The sequence below is a fragment of the Triturus cristatus genome, chromosome 4_2 (assembly GCF_964204655.1).
Source record: "Triturus cristatus chromosome 4_2, aTriCri1.1, whole genome shotgun sequence".
In the NCBI taxonomy this organism is placed as follows: domain Eukaryota; kingdom Metazoa; phylum Chordata; class Amphibia; order Caudata; family Salamandridae; genus Triturus; species Triturus cristatus.
In genome coordinates this window covers 961,038,036-961,059,809 of record NC_140586.1, presented here as the reverse complement: position 1 = coordinate 961,059,809, position 21,774 = coordinate 961,038,036, and the positions used below count along the sequence as shown (strand labels likewise).

Genomic DNA, 21,774 nt, shown 5'->3' with positions numbered 1-21,774 from the left:
ATCTATGCCTCCCTTCCTTGTCGATACATGAGGAGGGGTATCAGCCTTCCAATGTTTGGCAATATCCCATTTTGCAAGGGTCAGGCCCAAAAATAATAAATGTCTTTTGTAATGATTACCCCCAATTTCGTATGTGCAATGCAGGAACGTGAGTTTGGGAGACTGGGGAATGCCCCATGCTAATACTGCAGATAGGCTTTGAAGCACCCCTCACCAAAAACGATCTAGAGTGGGGCACGTCCAAACTGTGTGTAGGAAGGTGCCGTCCTTAGAGTGACAGTGGAGCACTGAGGAGAGGCGATCAGTCCAGCCTGCCATAATCTATGTCGGGTGTAGTACACCCTATGCAGGTATTCAAATTGAATATAGCGTAGGCGGGTTTAGATTGCAGCTCCACATGGTGATTGAAGTGCCTCGGACCAGTCATTGTAGTCTATAGGTCCTATGTCCATGTCCTATGAGGCCCATAGGGTAGCAAGGGTTGTAGGGCTGTTCATCACTAGGCTTTGATAGATTTTGGAGATTTTATGGTCCCTAAGGTCGCCCATCAGGAGCTTCCCCTCTAGTGGACTAAACTCAGGTAAGGCTGTCCGATCCTTAATGTAAGATTGCAAGGCATGATGTAATTGTAAGTATTTGTAGAATTGAGAGTGGGTGTAGGAGAGTAGGATCTGCACCTTATGTTGCCCCCACTTTTTTTCTGATGTTTACACTGGTTTCTGGCTATAGTCTGGCTGGGACCCTGCTAATCAGAGCGCCAGCCTCTCTGTTCTCTCTAAACGACTTGGAGTGCATATTAGGTGCAATAGTGATTGGATACTGTGGTACCTTATGAGCCCCTAGTATATGGTACCTTAGGTACCAAGGGCATAGGTACGTCACAGGTCTACCAGGGGCCGAAGCATGTATTATGCCACCCCTGGCAAGCAGACTAAATGTGACACCACAGGCCTGCTACTGCAGCCTGGGTGAGGTAGTGTTAGCACTCCTCACAGAGATATAGGTTCACTATATCTCACCCTGCACACACATTTAAACCTATCAGTCACCCCTAAGGCAGGACCTATCAATCCTGAGGGCAGAGTGCTTGGTTTCCATGTGAGGGGGTGCCTCTGCCTGAGCAGGGCCCCTCTGCAGCTCTCAGAGTCTATTCTCTGGGGCTGTTTGTGAATGCGGTCAAACCATATACTCTTAAGTGCATCATAACCTCGCGGTCAATGCTAACTTTGGAATGGCTGCATCAAAACATGTCGTGTTTGGTGTCAAATGCTTTGGAATCATACCCACACACCAGTAACTGGTGTGGGAGTATGATCCCACCCTTCTAGAGGGATAGACATATACCTACTGTGGAAACACGGTAAAATCCTGAAGAGCCCTGGCATCACAAAATGGATGCCACCAGTCACAGACACTGGGCTGCCCTCCTGCTGATGACCGAAACTCACAGTGGAGGAGGCCCAACAATAGGTATCCTGTCACAGGGAGGTGAGACCACCTCCCAGTCAGGGTTTAGTGTATTGGGGCTGGGTGGGTGCACTCCTAGAGTGCTTTGAAGTCCTGCAATGGGGGAGCAGTAGGCTCCTCTGTGCACATGCCAGTTCAAATCGGCTCCGGGGCTACCTACCCCTGCTCTGGCACAAAAACTGGACAAAGGGAAGTAGGTGTAACCACCCACTCCCCTGACCCTCCCATAGGAGGGGTCATAGAGCTAGTCCCTCCCTTTCTTCTAGTATAAGTTAGGAACCCTTGCCATTGCAAACTAGATATCCCTGGATGACGCTCTAAAGAAGAATCCTGGACCATCGACGTTCCATTACCTCTGGAAGACAGAAGAATCTCCCTTGGAGTCAAGGAGTGACTCCCCCGCTTGGCAGGCACCAAAACATTGCATCAACGGTCACAAACTTTCCCGCTCCTGCCGGAGTCCGAAGTCCCTGCAGCCCAGAAAGAGGATTTCCTGACTTCTCCAAGGCCATCGTGAGTCCCCAGCGACGGTGAGTTAAGTGGGCCCCACGAGTGACGAGGAACCGCAATCCCTGGGTACCGTACACTATTTTCGAGTGCAACCCGTTCACGACGTTCTACGAACTTGTGCATTGGACCACGTGTGGCCCAAGCCTCCAGCAGGATTTCCACCGAAGATCAGAGGCCTACCCCATCCCGAGTGACCGTGGGCCCCTGTTGAGCGAATCCTCCCGAGGCGTCTTCGCGATCCCTTTCCAGCTGGCTTGTGGGTCCCAAAAAGACTTTTCTACAGTTTCAAATGGCTCCCCTGGTTGCACCAGGCCTGCCCTGACTTATCCTCGCTGGGTGAGTCCCTCAGACCTTGTTGGTCTGCACCGCTGACTTTTTCTCCTTTCCACGAGACTTGTTGTTACCAAGGCTTGTTGGCTCCAATTTGGTCTTCGACACCGCAGTAAGCTGCAGACTTCATGGGACACTCCGAATCCAGCTCTTGGTCATCGTCAACACCTCCTGGACCTCGTGACTGAAGAGTCAAGACACCTGTGATCACCTGAAATCACCCGACGACTTTGGGCATCCATCTTCCTTGCCCCGGGTCACTTCCAAGTGACTTTGAAAACTGTCCCCTCTGCTTTCAGGTCTTCTTTCTTCTAAATCCAGCCTTGGATTCCACCGGACACTTGTCCTGTCTTCACAAGCAGCAAGTCTTCTTTGGCTCCCACTAAAAACTACGCCGCGATCCAACACCAAAAGACACCTATGCACCCGGCTTCCCTGGGTGAGGTAACTCCAGCACTACGGTGCTCCTGTGTGTGTTGGCTCTAGAACTACTTCCCCTGTAAGTGACTTGCTTGTAGACTCTCCTGAAGTATCCTAAAACTCTAAAATTCCAACCGCGACTTGCTTCATTGAAGTCAGTTGGGATCCGCGGCTGTGTTCTCACACTGCACGCGTCTCCCGTGGGTCCTTTACTTACCTGCCTTGGGTGGATTAGTGAGGCCCCAGCACTTCTGAAGGCCCTAGGCCTTGTCCCTTCTCAAGTTGTTGTTCTTAAGTCTCTTTTTAAGTATATGGTCTGGTACGTCCCTAGGGCCTCAGCCATATTTGTGCTTAATTTATTGTGAAACGTTGATTTGTGCATATGTTCCTGACTTCAAATCTCATAAAGATATTAGTAGAGTGTGTCTAGTAATAAATACATATATATTTGATATAGATAAATGTGTGGTGTCCTTTCATTTAGTTTACATTCCTCTAAAGACTTAGCCTGAAGGCTGCTCTCCACAGCTACCACTAGGATAGCTTTCTTTAAAAGGTTGTCTTAAACCTATCTACCATAAGAGTCGAATTGTACTGGTGCAAGGTGTCCACTTTAACTAGTGAACAGCATATACCAGGCCAACTACTCACATTGGTGGGCAGCGTGTGGGATTCCAGCTCGCCATTGTTTTACCAGAAAATTTCTATTTGAATTACTAACTGAAAACCACTTAAGGTACTCAAGGTACATATAAAGTCAAGCTAGTATCAATAAGTTCTACTGAACTTAGAGCTGTGTGTCAAGGGATAGCACACCCTCTCTACAGCTCAAGCTAGGATCAGTAGGCCACAAACTAGTGTAGGTAGTACAACACTGCAAAACACTAGAATGTCCTCAAGGGCTGGAACCAGTGGGTCCACCCAGCCTCAGTACAAGGACATGACTTTCTTTGACTTGAAAGCAATGTGTGCTGCAAGGCACCTGAAGCTAGGACAGAGTCCCTCCACACTACACCTGATAGATCTGCTGACAGCAGATGATCTTAGATTAGCTCTAGGAGCTAATAGGTCTGAATCAGGGGGTGGGTCAATTACAGTGTCTGGGTCAGATGATGAAAATCAAGATAACCAGGACTCTGTGGTTGAATTGTAGGGATTTGTAGAATTGAGAATGGAGAACTCCCCCTGGAGGTCATGAAAGGAGCCTAGAGTGTGACCCCTCATGACATCCCCAAGAGTTGATACTCCAATGCGATCCCAGCCGCTGAACCCCTGTAGGTCTGCTACCTGAAGGAGTAGACAGTTTTGCCACAATGAGGTCTCCTGCGTAAGGCACCCCCACCAACCCATGCGACGCAACATCTGTTGACAGGACATGATTATCACCTGTGTTACGGTGGGAGGAGCTTAGGGGCCGATATGCTGTACAGGAGTGGGTATAGGGATGGTTCTCCCATAATCCGCCATTCGATCTTATATACAGGTGCATCCCTAGGCCCATACCACCATTCATTCAAGACCTGTAGTTGTGATGGTGCGTGGCAGGAGTGTATGTCTGCAGTGGTGATGCCGCAGCTGGACTGGACTGGAGCTGGGCGCAGTCCAGGCATGGACGGGCGCAGACGGGCTTGCCTTAGGCGCGCCTTCGGCACGCCAGCCGCGCGCCCGGTGCGAGCGGCCGCCATAACAAGGGGAGGTGGGAGGGAGGAGCAGCTGGGAGGAGGGAACGGACGAATGGGAGCGGGGGGACGGGGCCACAGGGGACGCAGTAGCGAGAATGCGGGATCGGCAAAGGGTACAGAAGGGAAAAGAGGGGCACAGCGGAAACAGGGGGAATGAAGGGGCGAAAAGCGAGTACAGTAAAAACAATTACAAACAATTGCAATACAGGCAAAACAAAGCATGCAAGCAAAAGCCTATGGCCTACCACTGGCCACCAGAGATGAGGCGCTGGTGGTAGCCTGCGGTTGGAGGAGGGCCTTGAACTCACGGCAGAGCGGCAGCAGGGCTCAAGGGCGCAACACACAGGTGATGCTGTGCGGCGTGGGGAGCGACCTTCCTAAACAGGGTCAAGGGTCGCTCCCTTCATCGTGCAGTGGCTGCCATAAGAAAGGGAGGTGGGAGGGAGTGGCCGAATGGGATCGGGGGGCAGGGCTGCAGGGTACGCAGCAGCGGGAAACCGGGATCGGCGAAGGTTACTGTAGGGAAAAGAGGGGCACAGCGGAAACAGGGGGAATGAAGGGGCGAAAAGCGAGTACAGTAAAAACAATTACAAACAATTACAATACAAGCATATTGGTCTTTAGGATGAACAGAGGTCTATTTTCCTTGTTTTGACACAACAGACCCAGCCTCTTATTATTACAGGGTTGCACCTACACCAGCGAAGAGAAATATGCTAACAAACACCAAGCTGATATACTGTGCCTCCATTATTTCCCAACTGTCTGTTCAGGGTTTCGACTTTTGGAAAGAAACCATAGACACAAAATCTGTCTGGGGGACAAAAGATTGGCAGGTTCAGGGAACTGAGGCCTTATTCAGAGTATGCCTCCTACCACATCAAATAATTTTCCTGAATAAAACAGTGCAACAAACTTCCTCTCTTGGAATAGCCAAGATGAAGGATTTGAACACGCATTGCATTCCCTCATTTTCACGATTTGAGAACTGGCAGCACTTAACACACAACAGTGAGGATACACTAGATACCATGATACGTAATGGTTCTTTTAATTAATCAGATCCCAATTGGAAGGGGTGGTTGGTTTGGCCTGCGGACACAAACGGGTGTCAATCTAGAATCCTGGGTTACATCGAAGGGTTTTGGTTCAATAGGGCTGATCAACGATATGTACAAACAGAACACCCTGGGGTGGCGACATCATATAGTGTTGGGAAGTTATGCCTTGATTGGCTAAAAACCTCAACACTCTCCCAGATGAAGCAACACCTGTCCCTTCTTTCAGATTACATGGATCTCAGGGATTTTTTATTAGGTCCTCAGACCCCCCGTCAAAACCACTTCTCGTAACATCACAGAAGATAGAAACTAGAAGAAGCTAAACTTAACTTAAGTTAGGATTTTGTCTTAAGACCAAAATTTAAGACAAAATCCTAACTTAAATTAAACTTAATTTAAACTTAAGTTAGGATTTTGTCTTAAGACCAAAACTTAAGACAAACTTAAGACAAAATCCTAGCTTTACTACTCCTAAATGCCTTTTGTGAATACCGAAAGTCATAAAGTAAGGATTTTGTCTCAGATTACTTTTGTGAATCTGGCCCATAGTCTCGCCCTAAGTGTGCCGGGTATGCCCAGAAGTGGGTCCCAGGCTTACTGTGGCACTGGATTCAAGCTAGCCTGGCTGATGAGAGGTGATTCCCCGAAACCTGTGTTAGGATGCTTGTTTCTGGTCCAGGGAGGACCTGGCTTGGCAGTTTGGGCTGGACTATTCCCATGAGGAGCAGGGTCAAGACTGATTTACATATGGCTTGGTCCAAGCTGGAGTGGCATGGTGAGCTAAAGACCAATGAATTTAACTCAGATCTCTTGACTGGGGGTGAATGTTTGATTTGTTTTGCATTCCGTCAATCATTTGAGTTTCTTTTTCTTTCTCGCCCTAATTAGGGTGGGTATGCCCAGACATGGGTCCCTTGCTCACTGTGACACTAGATTCAAGAAAGGCTGGCTGATGTGGGGTGAAACCTTGAAACCGGTCATAGGATGCTTGTTTCGGGTCCAGGGAGGACCTGGCTTGGCAGTTCGGGCTGGACTCTTCTCATGAGGCACAGGGTCAAGACTGGTATGCATTTTCCTGGATCTAAACTGGGGTGGCCTGGCGAGCAAAAGAACGATGGATTTAACCCAGATCTCTTGACTGGGGGTGAATGTTTGATTTGTTTCGCATTCCATCCATCATTTGTGTGTCTTTTGTCTCCTCACGTACGGGCATAAAGGGCACTATCTGGATATAGCCACCTTGGTCGTGCACAGTGTGTCTAGTTTTACAATACGATGGGACGCTGCAAGATGGTTGAAGAAAGAGAGCAAAGGCCAACCCTCTGTTGTGAGAGACTGGATCTGGCTCCCATGGCACCCGGAAGTCCTGTCCTCAGTTAATATTAAGAATCTACAAATGTTCACACGCGAAAGGTTGTGAGAATCTGCGCATTCTATCCTGGAAGTTGGGAGGGATTAGAACACACACAGAACAAGGAAACCAGTGGAATTATTACTCAAGGATGAAATGTGATTTGAGAGACACAGCATCTTTGCACACAGTGACAATTCTCCAATGTACAGGTGCAGAGTTACAATGTAGTGCTTGTAAAGTTTAACTCTAGTACTACTGGAAAGCTGCACTGGGCACTGGTCTCCAGGCGTACCACTGGAAATATTATGTGAAATCACCTGTGGACTTCTGGTCCAAGCAGCTTCTTTCAATCACTCAGTAGATTTGTAGATTTATAGAGCGCTTCCTGTCACCAGTGAGGGTATCCAGGCGCTTCGTTCCCTTGTCCTCTGGTGGCTGATGCTGGTCCAGGCAGCTTCTTTCAATTCTCAGTCGTTAGATTTGTAGATTCATAGAGCGCTTCTTGTCACCCGTGGGGTTATCCAGGCGCTTCGTTCCCTTGTAGTACTGGTGGCTGATGCTGGTCCCTGGAGCTTCTTTTCATCAATCAAGGGGTAGATTTGTAGATTCGTGGAGCGCTTCTTGTCACCCGTGAGGGTATCCAGGCGCTTCTTTCCCTTGTCCTCTGACTCTCCTCCTCCTTGGATCATGGCAGCCACCGCAGGTTCTCTGCATCCTTCCTTTATTACAATCATAAAGGGCACATCTCACGCCCTTGTCAATGCATCTAACGCGTGCCCTGAGAGCCTGAGTGACGTCTCACTTCTGAAATGTTTTCTGTGATATTTATTTCATTAACTGGCTCCGTTGTTGGGTGGTTACGGCTCTTCATCTGCGCTCATCTTCCTCTTGCTGGGGTGTGTGCGCCATGATGGAAGTATCTGCTTTTCTGGGTCCCCCCACCTCTTATCTCGTCTCCTCCTCACTCTGCCCCCTCCCACTGACTCCCAAAGGCACTCTCTTGCATTTCAGTTCATTTATCCACATAATACACTGTCACCGCATAATTATAGGTAACTCAGGAATGGTGCAATGTGGAAGCCGTTAATCTTCTGCTCTTTATTCTGGTTTTATTTCATATTTCTTTGTACCAAGAATGTGTTTCCCGGCTTTTTATTGACGTGTCAGTTCCATCCTTGTGTCTTTGAACAGCAGTGCCTATGAGTGCTTGTTTGTGCCTATGAGTGCTTGTTTGTGCCTATGAGTGCTTGCTTGTGCCTATGAGTGTCTGTATGCGCCCATGAGTGCCTGTACGTGCCTATGAGTGCCTGTGTTTGACCATGAGTGCCTTTTTATGCCTATGAGTGCCTGTGTGTGAGCATGAGTGCCTGTGTATGCCTATGAGTGGCTGTGTGTGCCTGAGTGTGCCTGTGTGTGTCTACCAGTGCCTGTATGTGTCTGTTTATGCCTGTGTATTCATATGCGAGTGCCTGTGTGCATCTGTGTGCCTGTGAGGGCCTGTGTGCATCTGTATGCCTGTGTGTGTCCATGGGTGCATGTGTTTGCCCATGAGTGCCTGAGTGCCTCTGTGTGCTTGTTTGTGCCTATGAGTGCTTGTATGTGCCGAGGAGTGCCTGTGCGTGCCAAGGAGTGCCTGTGTATGCCTATGAGTGGCTGTATGTTCCTATGACTGGCTGTGTGTGCCTATGAGGGATTGTGTGTGCCTATGAGTGCCCATGGGTGCCTATATAGGACTGTGTTCCTATGAATGCCTGTGTGGGTGCCCATTTGTGCTTTTCGGTGCTTTTGAGTGCCTGTGAGTGACTATGTGTTTCTGTGTGTGTCTACCAGGCCCTGTTTGTGTCTGTATATGCCTGTGTATTCATGTGTGTGTGTGTGTGAGTGCCTGTGTTCATATGTGTGCCTGGCTGTGCCTATGAGTGCCTGTGTGTGCCTGTGGGTGCCTACGTGTGCCTCTTTGGGCCTGTGTATGCCCTTGTATGGCTGGGTATGGCTATGAGTTCCTGTGTGCCAATGAGTGACTGGATGCCTCTGTGTGCCTGCGTGTGCCTTAGCCCCTTGTGCCTATGAGTGCCTGTGTGGGCCTGTATGTGCCTATGAGTGCCTGAGTGTGCCTAGGTGTGCCTGAGTGCCTGTGTGTAGCTCTGTGTATCTGTGTTCCCCTGTGTGTGCCTATTATTGCCTGTGTGTGCCTTTGTATGCCTGGGTGAGCCTATGAGTGACTTGGTGTGCCTCAGTGTGTCTGGCGTGCCTGTGTGGCTATGAGTGCCTGTGTGCGGCTATGTGTGCCTGCATGTGCCTGAGTGCCTCTGTGTGCCTGTGAGTCCCTGTGTCTTCCTGTATGTGCCTGTGTGTGTCTGGGTGTGCCTATCATGTGTGACTGTGTGTGCCTGTGTGTGCCTATGTGTGCCTTTGCACGCCTGTGGGTGCCTGTGCGTAACTGGGTCTACCTGTGGGTGCCCCTGAGTGCCTGTGTATTCCTATGTATGCCTATGTGTGCCTGTGTGTGCCTATGAGTGGCTGTGTGTGCCTATGAGTACCTGTGTGTGCCTGTGCATGCATGTCAGTGCCTGTGTGTGTGTCTCTCTGTGCATGTGCATGCCTATGATTGCCTGTGTGTGCCTATGTGTGCCTATATGTGCCCATGTGTGTTTGTATGTGCTTTTGAGTGCCTGTGAGTTTTGTACCTGTGTGTGCCTATGAGTGCCTGTGTGTGCCTGTGCATGCATGTGAGTGCCTGTGTGTGCCTGTGTATGCCTATGAGTGCCTGTGTGTGCCTATGTGTGCCTCTATATGCGCGTGTGTGCATGTATGTGCCTTTGAGTGCCTGTGAGTTGTGTACCTCTGTGTGCCTATGAGGGCCTGTGTGTCCCTGGAAACAAATGAACAGTGGCATGTGCAAGCTGCTTGAGAATGAATTCAAACACTGACTTCTGTATGTTAAAGATGTTCTGAGGCAGTGTGGACTGGACACAAAGCATAACATTTGCTACTGAATGTTCATTTGTCTGCTCTGCACTGCTATATAGTTGTCCCTGTCTGGTGTCTGGTTGTCCCTGTCTAGTATGTGACTGTCCCTGTCTGGTATGTGGCTGTCCGTGTCTGATCTGTGGTTGTCCCTGTCTGGTTGTTCGTGTCTGGTGTGTGGTTGTCCCTGTTGGATATGTGATTGCCCATTTCTGGTGTGTGGTTGTCCCTGTCTGGTGTATGATTGTCCCTGTCTGGTGTGTAGTTGCCCCTGACCGGTTGACCCTGTCTGGTGAGTTGTTGTACCTGTCTGGTGTGTGGTTGTCCCTGTCTGAAATGTGGTTGTCTCTGTCTGGGATGTGATTGTCCCTGTCTGGTGTGTGGTTGTCCATTTCTGGTGTGTGGTTGTCCCTGTCTGGTGTGTGGTCATCCCTGTCTGGTGTGTGGTTGTCCCTGTCTGGTATGCTGTCCCTGTCTGGTATGTCGCTGTCCCTGTCTGGTGTGTGGTTGTCGCTGTTTGGTATGTGGTTGTACCTGTCTGGTGGGTGGTCATCCCTGTCTGGTGTGTGGCTGTCCCTGTCTGGTATGCTGTCCCTGTCTGGTATGTGGCTGTCCCTGTCTGGTGTGTGGTTGTCGCTGTGTGGTATGTGGTTGTTGGAGCCGGCCTCGTGGCGTGGTCCTGTTCCCCCTCGCTGAGCCGCACGAGGTCCCATGCATCTCGGGGCTCCTCCATTTTGGATTGTACATGACTCTACGTAACCACCTACGTGACCCCGCTCCACCCGGCCTCGGTCCCAGCGAGGCCCAACATCGAGGCGCCAACCCCTGGCCCGGGGGATACCACGTGAACCCTTCCCACTCCCGGCGGAGGGCAGTATCGATGGGACCCCCAACCGTCCTTCCACACCTAGGTGCGATCGCCCCACAGCTCTCTGGGGCCTGGCGCCTCTCCTGCTGGGTGTCTGGCCGCTCCCAACCCGGCCTCTCCGCCGCCCCGGGCGCAAGGGTCCGGACATCAAAGGGCTCCAGACCTATATCTGGGGCGACCCGGCAACAAGACGACAGTTGTATCCCGGAGTCAAGAGCCCTGCTGATCGGATCGCGGCTGACCCTACGGAGAAAGACTCATCCTGAAACCACCCTCTGAGCCCTGCTGACGACGTCGCGGCTCCATCGTGCTTAAAAGACCTTTACGAACCTTTGGGGCCCTGCTGACGCTGTCGCGGCCCGACCTTGTTGAACTTTCCATCAGAGCCCAGCTGACCTCGTCGCAGCTCGACCGAAGCGGACCTACCATCGGAGCCCTGCTGACTGTGTCGCGGCTCGACCCAAGCGGAACTACCACCTGAGCCCTGCAGACACCGTCGCGGCTCTCCACGTCCGAGCTGCTTTGAGACCAGCCCGCAAGGTCTGGCGCAGAACCTCCCCGTACCAGGCTGGTACTAAGACTGTCCCGCTACCCTACCCCCACAAAGACATTGAGACTCTTCTGGATCACTCGATCCCCCTGTAAATATATTGAATGTGCTACCATTGATAAAGTACCAAGATAAGCAACTGATACGGAGTCCTGTGTAGTGGTGTTACTGGGCCTAGTACGATCACAGGAGAAGGACCTCTCCTAGGAGGCTTCTCGGCGGCGCTCGGCTGTAACTTCGCGGTAGGAAGGTGCCCCGGAGTAGTCTCCCCCGACTCCCCGGTGGTCCTCCCTCCAACAGTGGTTGTACCTGTCTGGTGGTTGGTCTTCTCTGTCTAGTGTTTGGTTCTCAATTTCTGTTGTGTGGTTGTCCCTCTCTGGTGAGTGGTTGTCCCTGTCTGGTGTGTGCTTGTCCATGTCCAGGGTATGGTTGTCCCTGTCTCGTCTGTGGTTATCCCTGTCTGATGTGTGGTTGTCCCTCTAAGTGGTTGTCCCTGTCTAATGAGTTGTTGTCCCTGTCTGGTATGTGGTTGTCCCTATCTGGTGTATGGCTGTCCGTTTGGTTGTCCCTGTCTGGTGTGTGGTTCTCCCTGTCTGGTGTGTAGTTCTCCCTGTCTGGTGTGTAGTTCTCCCTGTCTGGTGTGTGGTTGTCCCTGTCTGGTGGTTAGTCTTCTCTGTCTGGTGTGTGGTTGTCCCTGTCTGGGGTGTGGATGAGGTTGGGTGGTTGTGAAGAGGGCCTTTGGAAGAATGAGGTAAAAGGTGTTTGTATGGGAAGCAGAAGCATGTCTGAGGTGTGACTGACAAGGACTCCTTGCACATGAGAAGGGGAAGAAGAGGGGCCTCTCCCAGAAGAAGCCAAGGGGCCTCTCCCACAAGGAGAAGCAGAGGGGTCCCTCAAAGAGAAGCAGAGGGGCCCTTCCAACAAGGAGAAGTAGAGGGACCCCTCCCACAGGAGAAGCAGAGGGGCCCCTCCCACATGGAGCAGCAGAGGGGCTCCCCCCACAAGGAGAAGCAGAGGGACCCCTCCCATATGGAGAAGCAGGGGGCCCCTCCCCCCTACAAGGAGAAAATGGGGGCCCCTCCCACAAGGAGAAGCAGAGGGCCCCCTCCCACAAGTAGAAGAAGAGGGGCCTCTCCTACAATGAGAAGCAGAGGGGCCCCTCCCACAAGAAGAAGCAGGCGGCCCCTCCAACAAGTAGAAGCAGAGGGGGCCCTCCCACAAGGAGGAGCAGAGGGGCCCCTCCCACCAGGAGAAGTAGAGGGGCCCCTCCCAGAAGCAGATGCTGGGGGCCTCTCCCACATGGAGAAGCAGAGGGGCCCCTCCCAGAAGCAAAGGGTCATCTCCCACATGAGAAGCAGAGGGGCCCTCACACAAGGAGACGCAGAGCGTGCCCCTCCCACATGGAGAAGCAGAGGGGCCCCTCCCACAAGCAGAAGTAGGGTGCTCCTCCCACAAGGAGAAGCAGAGGGGCCCCTCCCACAAGCAGAAGCAGAGGGTCATCTCCCACATGAGACGCAGAGGGGCCCTCACACAAGGAGAGGCAGAGGGTGCCCCTCCCACATGAGACGCAGAGGGGCCCCTCCCACAAGCAGAAGCAGAGGGGCCCCTTCTAACCTACTACAGGGGTCACCAGGGAGAGGCAGCAGCAGCCCCCCAGGGAGGGGTTTCTTCTGTATTTATTTTAGGATGTCTATAAAGCGTGAACGAGGCCTGGGGGAGGGGGGGGGGGGGGGGGGGAGGAGTCAAGGCGCCTCGTATTAAACATTTATTATCACAAGTTATGCGCAAGAAGAGATACACACAGTATAACACCCCTAGAGGGACAGACATCAGTAGTGGGGTACAGTGGGGTGCAGTGTCAGCTGCACAAGACGCGATCATCACCACAAGTCATAAATACCCCAGGAGATCTGCCCACTCCCAGAGAGGACACTTCCGGGTTAAAGGTCAATTTTTGGAAGGGGGGGGGGCAGCAGCATCACCGGAACCAGGTCCCGGGGCTGAAAGATGCGAAATGGAACAGGACATTTCCGTAATTTCCCTTATTCTGAGGGATGAACACGTGCCTGGTGTGTAGCGCCTCGTGTCTGGTGTGTGGTATTAAAGCTCCTCGGTCCGAGCCACAGTCCTGCCCCCGGCGCCTCTGGGCAGGTCCAGGGGAGCAGTGTCTCTCTTCGGGGCCTGTGCATAGCGCGCCCCGAGGCTCCGGGCGGAGTCAGAGGCGCTGTATGGGGTGGAATGAACTCTGGGCTCCTCTGTCCTTAATGAGAATCCTTCACCGAGAGCTCCTGTGAGAAGCACCGAGAGGCCTGTCCAGGGGTGCAGAGGAGGTGAGGCCTGTCCAGGGGTGCAGAGGAGGTGAGGCCTGTCCAGGGGTACAGAGGAGGAGAGGCCTGTCCAGGGGTGCAGAGGTGAGGCCTGTCCAGGGGTGCATGGAGGTGAGGCCTGTCCAGGGGTGCAGAGGAGGTGGGGCTGTCCAGGGGTGCGGAGGAGGTGAGGCCTGTCCAGGGGTGCAGAGGAGGTGAGGCCTGTCCAGGGGTACAGAGGAGGAGAGGCCTGTCCAGGGGTGCAGAGGTGAGGCCTGTCCAGGGGTGCAGTGGAGGTGAGGCCTGTCCACTGGTGCAGAGGAGGAGAGGCCTGTCCAGGGGTGCAGAGGAGGTGGGGCTGTCCAGGGGTGCAGAGGTGAGGCCTGTCCAGGGGTGCAGTGGAGGTGAGGCCTGTCCAGCGGTGAAGAGGAGGAGAGGCCTGTCCAGTGGTGCAGAGGAGGTGAGGCCTGCATGTCCAGGGGTGAAGAGGAGGCGAGGCCGGTCCAGGGGGCATAGGAGGTGAGGCCTGTCCAGGGGTTGCAGTGGAGGTGAGGGGTGCAGAGGAGAGGCCTGTCCAGCGGTGCAGAGCAGGTGAGACCTGTCCAGGGGGTGCAGAGGAGGTGAGGCCTGTCCAGGGGCAGAGGAGGTGAGGCCTGTCCAGGGGTGTAGAGGAGGTGAGGCCTGTCCAGGGGGTGCAGAGGAGGAGAGGCCTGTCCAGGGGTGCAGCGGAGGAGAGGCCTGTCCAGGGGGTGCAGAGGAGGTGAGGCCGGTCCATGGGTGCAGAGGACGAGAGGCCTGTCCAGGGGTGCAGAGGAGGAGAGGAGAGGCCTGTATAGGGGTGCAGAGGAGGTGAGGCCTGTCCAGGGGTCAGAGGAAGTGATGCCTGTCCAGGGGTGCAGAGCTGAGGCCTGTCCAGGGGTGCAGAGGAGGTGAGGCCTGTCCAGGGGTGCAGAGGAGGTGAGGCCTGTCCAGGGGTCAGAGGAGGTGAGGCCTGTCCAGGGGGTGCAGAGGAGGTGAGGCCTGTCCAGGGGTGAAAAGGAGGTGAGGCCTGTCCGGGGGTGCAGAGGAGGAGAGGCCTGTCCAGGGGAGCAGTGTCTATCTTCGGGGCCTGTGCATTGCGCCCCGAGGCTCAGGGCGGAGTCAGAGGCGCTGTATGTGGTGGAATGAACTCTGGACTCCTCTGTCCTTAATGAGAATCCTTCACCGAGAGCTCCTGTGAGAAGCACCGAGAGGCCTGTCCAGGGGTGCAGAGGAGGTGAGGCCTGTCCAGGGGTGCAGAGGAGGTGAGGCCTGTCCAGGGGTGTAGAGGAGGTGAGGCCTGTCCAGGGGTGTAGAGGAGGGAAGGCCTGTCCAGGGGTGCAGAAGAGGAGAGGCTTGTCCAGAGGGGGAGAGGAGGTGAGGGATGTCCAGGGGGTGCAGAGGAGGTGAGGTCTGTCCAGGGGGCAGAGGAGGTGAGGCATGTCCATGGGGTGCAGAGGAGGTGAGGTCTGCCCAGGGGGCAGAGGAGGTGAGGCATGTCCAGGGGGTGCAGAGGAGCTGAGGTCTGGCCAGCGGTGCAGAGGAGATGAGGCCTGTCCAGGGGTGCAGAGGAGGTGGGGCTGTCCAGGGGTGCAGAGGTGAGGCCTGTCCAGGGGTGCAGTGGAGGTGAGGCCTGTCCAGGTCGGCCGAGAAGGTGAGACCTGTCCAGGGGGGGCAGAGGAGGTGAGCCCTGTCCAGGGGGGTGCAGTGGAGGTCAGGCCTCTCCAGGGGTGCAAAAGAGGAGAGGCCTGTCCAGGGGGCAGAGGAGGTGAGGGATGTCCAGGGGGTGCAGAGGAGGTGAGGTCTGTCCAGGGGCAGAGGAGGTGAGGCATGTCCATGGGGTGCAGAGGAGGTGAGGTCTGCCCAGGGGGCAGAGGAGGTGAGGCATGTCCAGGGGGTGCAGAGGAGCTGAGGTCTGGCCAGCGGTGCAGAGGAGATGAGGCCTGTCCAGGGGTGCAGAGGAGGTGGGGCTGTCCAGGGGTGCAGAGGTGAGGCCTGTCCAGGGGTGCAGCGGAGGTGAGGCCTGTCCAGGTCGGCCGAGAAGGTGAGACCTGTCCAGGGGGGCAGAGGAGGTGAGCCCTGTCCAGGGGGGTGCAGTGGAGGTCAGGCCTGTCCAGGGGTGCAGAAGAGGAGAGGCCTGTCCAGGGGGCAGAGGAGGTGAGGCATGTCCAGGGGGTGCAGAGGAGGTGAGGTCTGTCCAGGGGTGCAGAGGAGATGAGGCCTGTCCAGGAGCATGCAGAGGAGGTGAGGCCTGTCTAGGGTTGCATGGGAGGTTTATTTATTTATTTAATGCATTTTTATAGAGCTATGACTTTACCCATAATAGAACGTAGCTGTGATTGCCCGTGTTGTAACATGGACAAGTCTTGTTCTAGTACATCAATAGGTGAAGATACAATGTTGCCCAGTAAAGAAATCCTGGATGTTAATGTCGTCATAGCATTGTCCACTACAGCTAACGCCTTTTCTAGGTTAATCCTGTCTATTTCTCTAAGTCTCTCCGCTGCTTCTTGATGGGAGATTTTCCGGATTTCGTTAAAGAGATCATATAAGAAACGTTTGTCACATGGCTTTCTGGAACCTAATAAAAAATCCCGTAAGTCCACATCATCTGACGGTAGGGATAAGAGATGTTTCACCTGTGTGAGTGTTTTCAACCAATCAAGGCACAACTTCCCAACACTGTATGATGTCACCACCCCCGGATGTTCTCTTTTTGCGTAGCGTGGGTCTGGCCTATGGATACTGAACCCTTTGTTGGTACCCCAGAATCTTTTCTGACATCTGTTCGTGTCTATGGGCCAAACCAACCATCCTTTCCAATCAGGGTCTGATCTATTGTACTGAAAAATGTCATCTATTTTTGCCCCTTCTTGTGATGTTGAATTTTGCACCCCTCCATTTGTGACGGTGTTGGAAACCGAGGTGTGTTCAGGTCCTTGTTCTTGGCTAGTCCAAGACAGGATGTCTGTTGCACGGTGTCATTCAGAAATATCAGCTGCTGTGGAATGAGGCATGCTCTAAATAGCGCTTCTGTTCCCTGGACTTGCCAGACTCTAGAACCCCAGACTGATTTTAAGTCTAGTGTCCTTCCATAGGACGAAATCCTGTTCAGACAGTTGGGCAATAAAGGAAGCTGAGTAAATCTGTTTTGTGTTTGTCAACATATTTTTCAGTGCCGATGTGGGTGCAACTTTATAATAATATGAGGTTGGGTCAGAAGTGTTAAACCTTGTAAAATATGAACATTTCTGTGCAAATGTTTGCGAACTACTTTTTGGTGGTTTAGGGCAATGTTCCCACTGGCGGTACTCGAAATCATTTCTAGGTGATATAGATTTGTGAAAAAAATGATGACCATAATGTCGGTAACCGTACAAAGTGTCATAGTCTGAAGTACCTTCTAACATTTCAGTGTTCGGAAATGCAGCATTTTTTTCTAAATCAGACAACATGTTATTAACAGTTTCAGAGTCCCAATCATCAGAAAATGTACTAGAGGTAATGATATAATTTAACAAAATTTTAAATACTTGTGCTATTTTTAAAAGTTCCGTAGGTCCGAATACATCATAGCCAACCTTGTCCCAAACTATCCCATCAGGAATAGGAATCGCTGTAATGTTCACATTGGACAAGTCTCTTTGTTCACGGCGTGAAGAAACATGTGGTTTTAAAATCAAGTTCACGTTCGAAGCTGCAGAGCTCTGTCTAAGATAAGTACCACTAATAAGCAAGTAGAAAACAGTAACTAAGCCTAAGCAGAAAAGAAAGAATAAAACCCCAGTAATTATCCACAGCTGCAACCATGGTGATACCAGGTATGTCAAAGTCAAAGTCGAAAAATACTTTTATTGATTATTTAAAAACCATAAAAGGATGGCAAACCATCATAAAGTACTGATTCTAAACATGAAATGAGCATATGTGTATAAAAATTATTGTTATGAATTTTTTTTTTTTTTTAAACATTAATCAAAAAAGAAAACCTTAAAAGAACCATGATCACAGTAAGAAGTCAGCCAGCGGGTTGTATAATAGCTACTTGGCTTGTAGAAATTGTGTCCAATTCTTTTGCTGCTGTTTTCCAGAATTTTTTATGGCGCTACAGGAGAGTGGAGTCGAGAGCCCTCCGAGACACCTAATGACCGCAGCTCTACATGTTCTGATCTGCTCATTCCTTAAAATCTCCCGAAGAATGGATTTGCGTGTTTTCAGTAAAAAAGGGCATATGCATAATAAATGTAATGATGACTCCTCCCCTTGACAGCAAACGCGACATTCCTTCGATGGCCATACGAATTTCCATTGCGGGGTTAAATCTTTTGAGGGGAATGATCCCAGTCGTAGCAACATCAGGTAATGCTTTTTATGATAAGAGATATGTTCAATCAGGTACCGTTGCGGTTTTAGCCTCTGATATGTCTGTATCACATCCCAGGCGTGGTATTTTTAAAAAAAAGTATTTTTGTCAGTTAGTAGGGAGTTCCTCTTAATTGCGGAATTCACCGCGTTTTTTAATCCAGAATACGTTACTGGTATTGACCAGAACTCCTCTAGCTGTAACGCCGACAAGGATTCCTGCAGGATTGTCGTCGTCGAGTTAGCTTGTCGAGCTTGACTTTCAATCTCAACCCAACAACGGTGGGCTAGAGTGTTATCTTCTGCCTCCCTCATCCTCCAGTAGTACTTCACTAAGGCACCTTGTGTGGCCATAATCTGATTTTTTTATCCAAAATCTAAACGGATTTGGTCTTGTGAGATGTGTAACGGGGTTGAGAACAGTCTTTTGAAAAATATGGATTGTGCTGTATTTAGGGTGGTGGCATCTTTGGTGTTCAAGATTTCTGAGCCATACGAGATGGAGGGTAGAAATTTTGCGGTTATCACTTGTAGCAGGTGACTGGTAGAACAACCTATGAGCTTTTTTTTCAGGACTTTAAAGGCGAACAACAGTTGTTTTGCTTCTATGCTTTTATACTTCCTTGTTCCACGTGTTGTTTAAAGTTAAGCTTGCTGTCTAGCACGAAGCCTAGATATTTGTAGGAGGTAACGCGGGCCAATGGTTGTTCGCCCAATTTCCAGGAGAAGGTATGCCTGGACGGTGTTTTATTATCTTTTGAAAAACGCATTACTTTAGTCTTTTGGTGATTGATCGTAAGCTGGTTGAAGGTGGTGTAGGCTCCTAGTCCCGTGATCAGTTTCTGCAGGCCAGCTGGTGTTTGTGCTAGCAGTACTATGTCATCTGCGTACTGAAGGCATGGCGTTGGTTATTTGCCCAGTTTTGGGGGGTCAGCTGGAATTGACTGAAGGCACTTGTCAAGATCTGACGTATAAATGTTGAACAAACAAGGCGCTAATACGCAACCTTGTTTTAGCCCATTTAATGTTGGGATCTTGCCGGTGGCACTGGACCCGTCTCCTTTCTTGATTTGTGCCCAGGTGTGAGAGTACAGGTTGATAATGGCCTCCAAGAGTCTAGACGGGACCCCCCAGGCCTGCATCTTAGCCCATAGAGAGGCTCTCGAAACTTTGTCGAAGGCCGCTTTAAGGTCCACGAAGCAGGCATACATGGGCCTTGGTTTTATGAAGGCCTGATTAGCTAAAAGAGTGACTGCAGAGATGTTCGTTAGGGTGCCCATCCCAGCCCGAATTCCGGTTTGCGTGGGAAGTATTTGGTTTTTTAGACTAACCCAAGCCTCTAATTCTACTAAGAGATTAGATGCGTAAATTTTCGCCTCTACATCGATCAACGCAATCAGTCTGTAGTTGGAGGGGTCCGAACGGGAACCCGACTTATAGATTGGATTAAGGACACTTCCTCTCCAGGACTCAGGGATCAAACAATCTGCTGTAACTTTGGAAAAAAGAGGAGTCAGAACTTGGGACCAGAATGCGGGGTCATGTCGAAACAGGGCATTTGGTAGTCCGTTCGGACCTGGGGCTCCCTCCGATTTTAAGTTCTTTATAATTTTTAGCACTTGAATTTCTGTGAACAACACTGAATCCTCAAGTGGTTCGAGGTTATTGATACCATTAACTTTATCTCGGCCTCCAGCCTCCTTCACTGTTAGTGCTTCACAGTTTGAAGCCTATCGAGGTGCAGCTCCGTTGTATAGGAGTTCGATGTAGACTCTCCATGTGGCCTCCAGTATATCCGAATGATGATGTTGATTCCGGCCATTGGTTGGTTGGTTTATTTGTTCCCAAAAAAGCCTGGAATCCCCCAATTTGCAAGCGTAATGAAGTTTGGCCCAGATATGTTCTTGGTGCTCTTTTTTTGTGAGTTTTATGTAATTTATTAGCTGTTTTCTAGTTTTTGCGATTAACAGTAGAAGTTCCTGGTGGCATTCTGGTCCCCGAGATCGTAATTGTCTGAGGTATTTATTTAGTTGTTGTTTTTGTTTCCTCAGATTATTGATAAACCAGGCGGCCCCTCTTGAATTTCCAGCTTTGCGGGCATGGGTATTTTTAAAAAATATATTGCTAATTTCATATATAAAAAACTCCCAAGCTTTTATGGTTAGTGTTTCGGGATTGGACTTTTCCAAAAGACTGGTGTAAGTGTTTGCGATGGCCTCGATGTTGTTTTTATTCCAGCGGAGGCGTTTTAAATTATAACATTGTGTTAAAGATGATAGCGCATTTACTTTCGCTGAGGTTTTGAAAGATATTAATAATGTAAAAGATTGTGGCTGATGATTACTTTCTGCCCTATCTTTTATCTGAAAATTCGCGATGTATGGAAAAAGGTCGTAATCTGTAAAGGTATAATCTAAAGTAGAGCGTGTTTTTTGTGTAACCCTGGTGTATGCTGCGGGCCGGTCAGCCGGACCTTGGCCATTGAGTATGCACATTGAAAGGTCTTTCAAGCGAGATGCGCATTTCTTGCCGGAAGTATCCTGTCGGTTGGGGGCTTGTATGGGGCCCTTTTTTCCCTTACTCCTATCGTATTGTAAATTCATATTAAAGTCGCCCGACAGAATGATTTTAGCATCTAAATAGGCAAGTTTTAATGTTTTTAATGAAGTACTTAGTTGTTCAATTCTTAGCTTCTTTAGATTAGATGGAGGGTGAATATAGATGTTGAGTATGAGCAAGGTATAGGTCTCTGGGACGTATATTTTGACGCACAACATCCAGGAGCAATCTAAATCTACAATGGAAGCCTGCTGGTTACGCTTTTGAGTTGTGATATCGGTCCCCAAGTTCCTTCCTTGTCCTCATCTTTTCCTTTTTTTGCTGGGGCTGGGGGGTGTTCTTCTTTCTTATCCCCTCCTCTTATTTTCCCTGACCGCATATCTTCTTTTTGTCGGTTTTTTGTCGGTTATTTGGGCCGACACTCTAACGGGCTGTAGAGTTTAACCAGCAACGGCAAACGGTTTTGGCGGTTTTTGGAACATGACGCATCTAAAATAACGCAATCCAAAGAAGAACTGTGGTTGACTGCGAGTAGATATAAGAGTGCATATATATCACCAACCATAGTAGTTACATGACCCGATAGGATGCGTAATCAATGACAAAGTGTATTGTCTTCATAATCTTTTTCTGTTATGCGGGCTCATAACAGTTCTGTGGATCATATAATAATGTGTATTTGTTATGTCTTGTGTTTATAAGCATATGCAATGTTAGTATTGATTTTATGAATTATATGTATACTTTTTTAATAAATGCCATGAAAATTTAATGTCTTTTTACGTTGATGAGTGTTAGAGTCTTAAGTTTGATACCATTGTGTCAGAGTATAGGGATTGTGCTTTTTCAGGTGTAAGCTGTACCCCATTCCCTGTAAAAGACAAGGGGTCTCTCTCGGTTTCTCCGATAAAAAGGTTTTTGGAACAAAGCAGAGTATTACGGAGTGTTTGCTTTTTGGAGAGAGAGACCACAAGATGTGCTTTTTGAAATTTTTGTGAGCTAGTACGCATTTAAGAATTGAGAGTTAGGATAATGTTTTTTTAAAACTGATTTGCTTAAATACAGTCATATGCTCGAGGACTCGAGGGCGGTCCCACAATGTGACGCGGCTTGTACTGTTATTTACAGTTACTTTCTGAGTGTACCCCAGCTCTCTCTGCTCACCTCTGCTCTTCCTCAATCCACAGCTTTCCTGGGGCCTTTAGCTCACACACTCCCCTGGGCTACTCTTGTGGCTTGCTCCTCGCTCCTGTGACTTCCCCCTCGCTTCCTCGCTTCCTCTCCTGCTGCTGCGGGGGAATCACAGCTCCCCACCTGCTG

At 50.4% G+C, this 21,774-nt stretch overlaps 1 protein-coding gene across 1 annotated transcript in view; it reads left to right on the top strand.

The window, feature by feature from the left end:
* Positions 1-14,673: 14,673 nt before the first annotated feature.
* LOC146839129 (uncharacterized) overlaps positions 14,674-21,774 on the top strand; it is a 40,974-nt gene continuing 33,873 nt past the window's right edge. The window contains exon 1 of the mRNA XM_085603147.1: positions 14,674-14,770. The gene's annotated coding sequence lies outside the window, so the exon portion shown is untranslated. The remainder of the gene's footprint in view (positions 14,771-21,774) is intronic.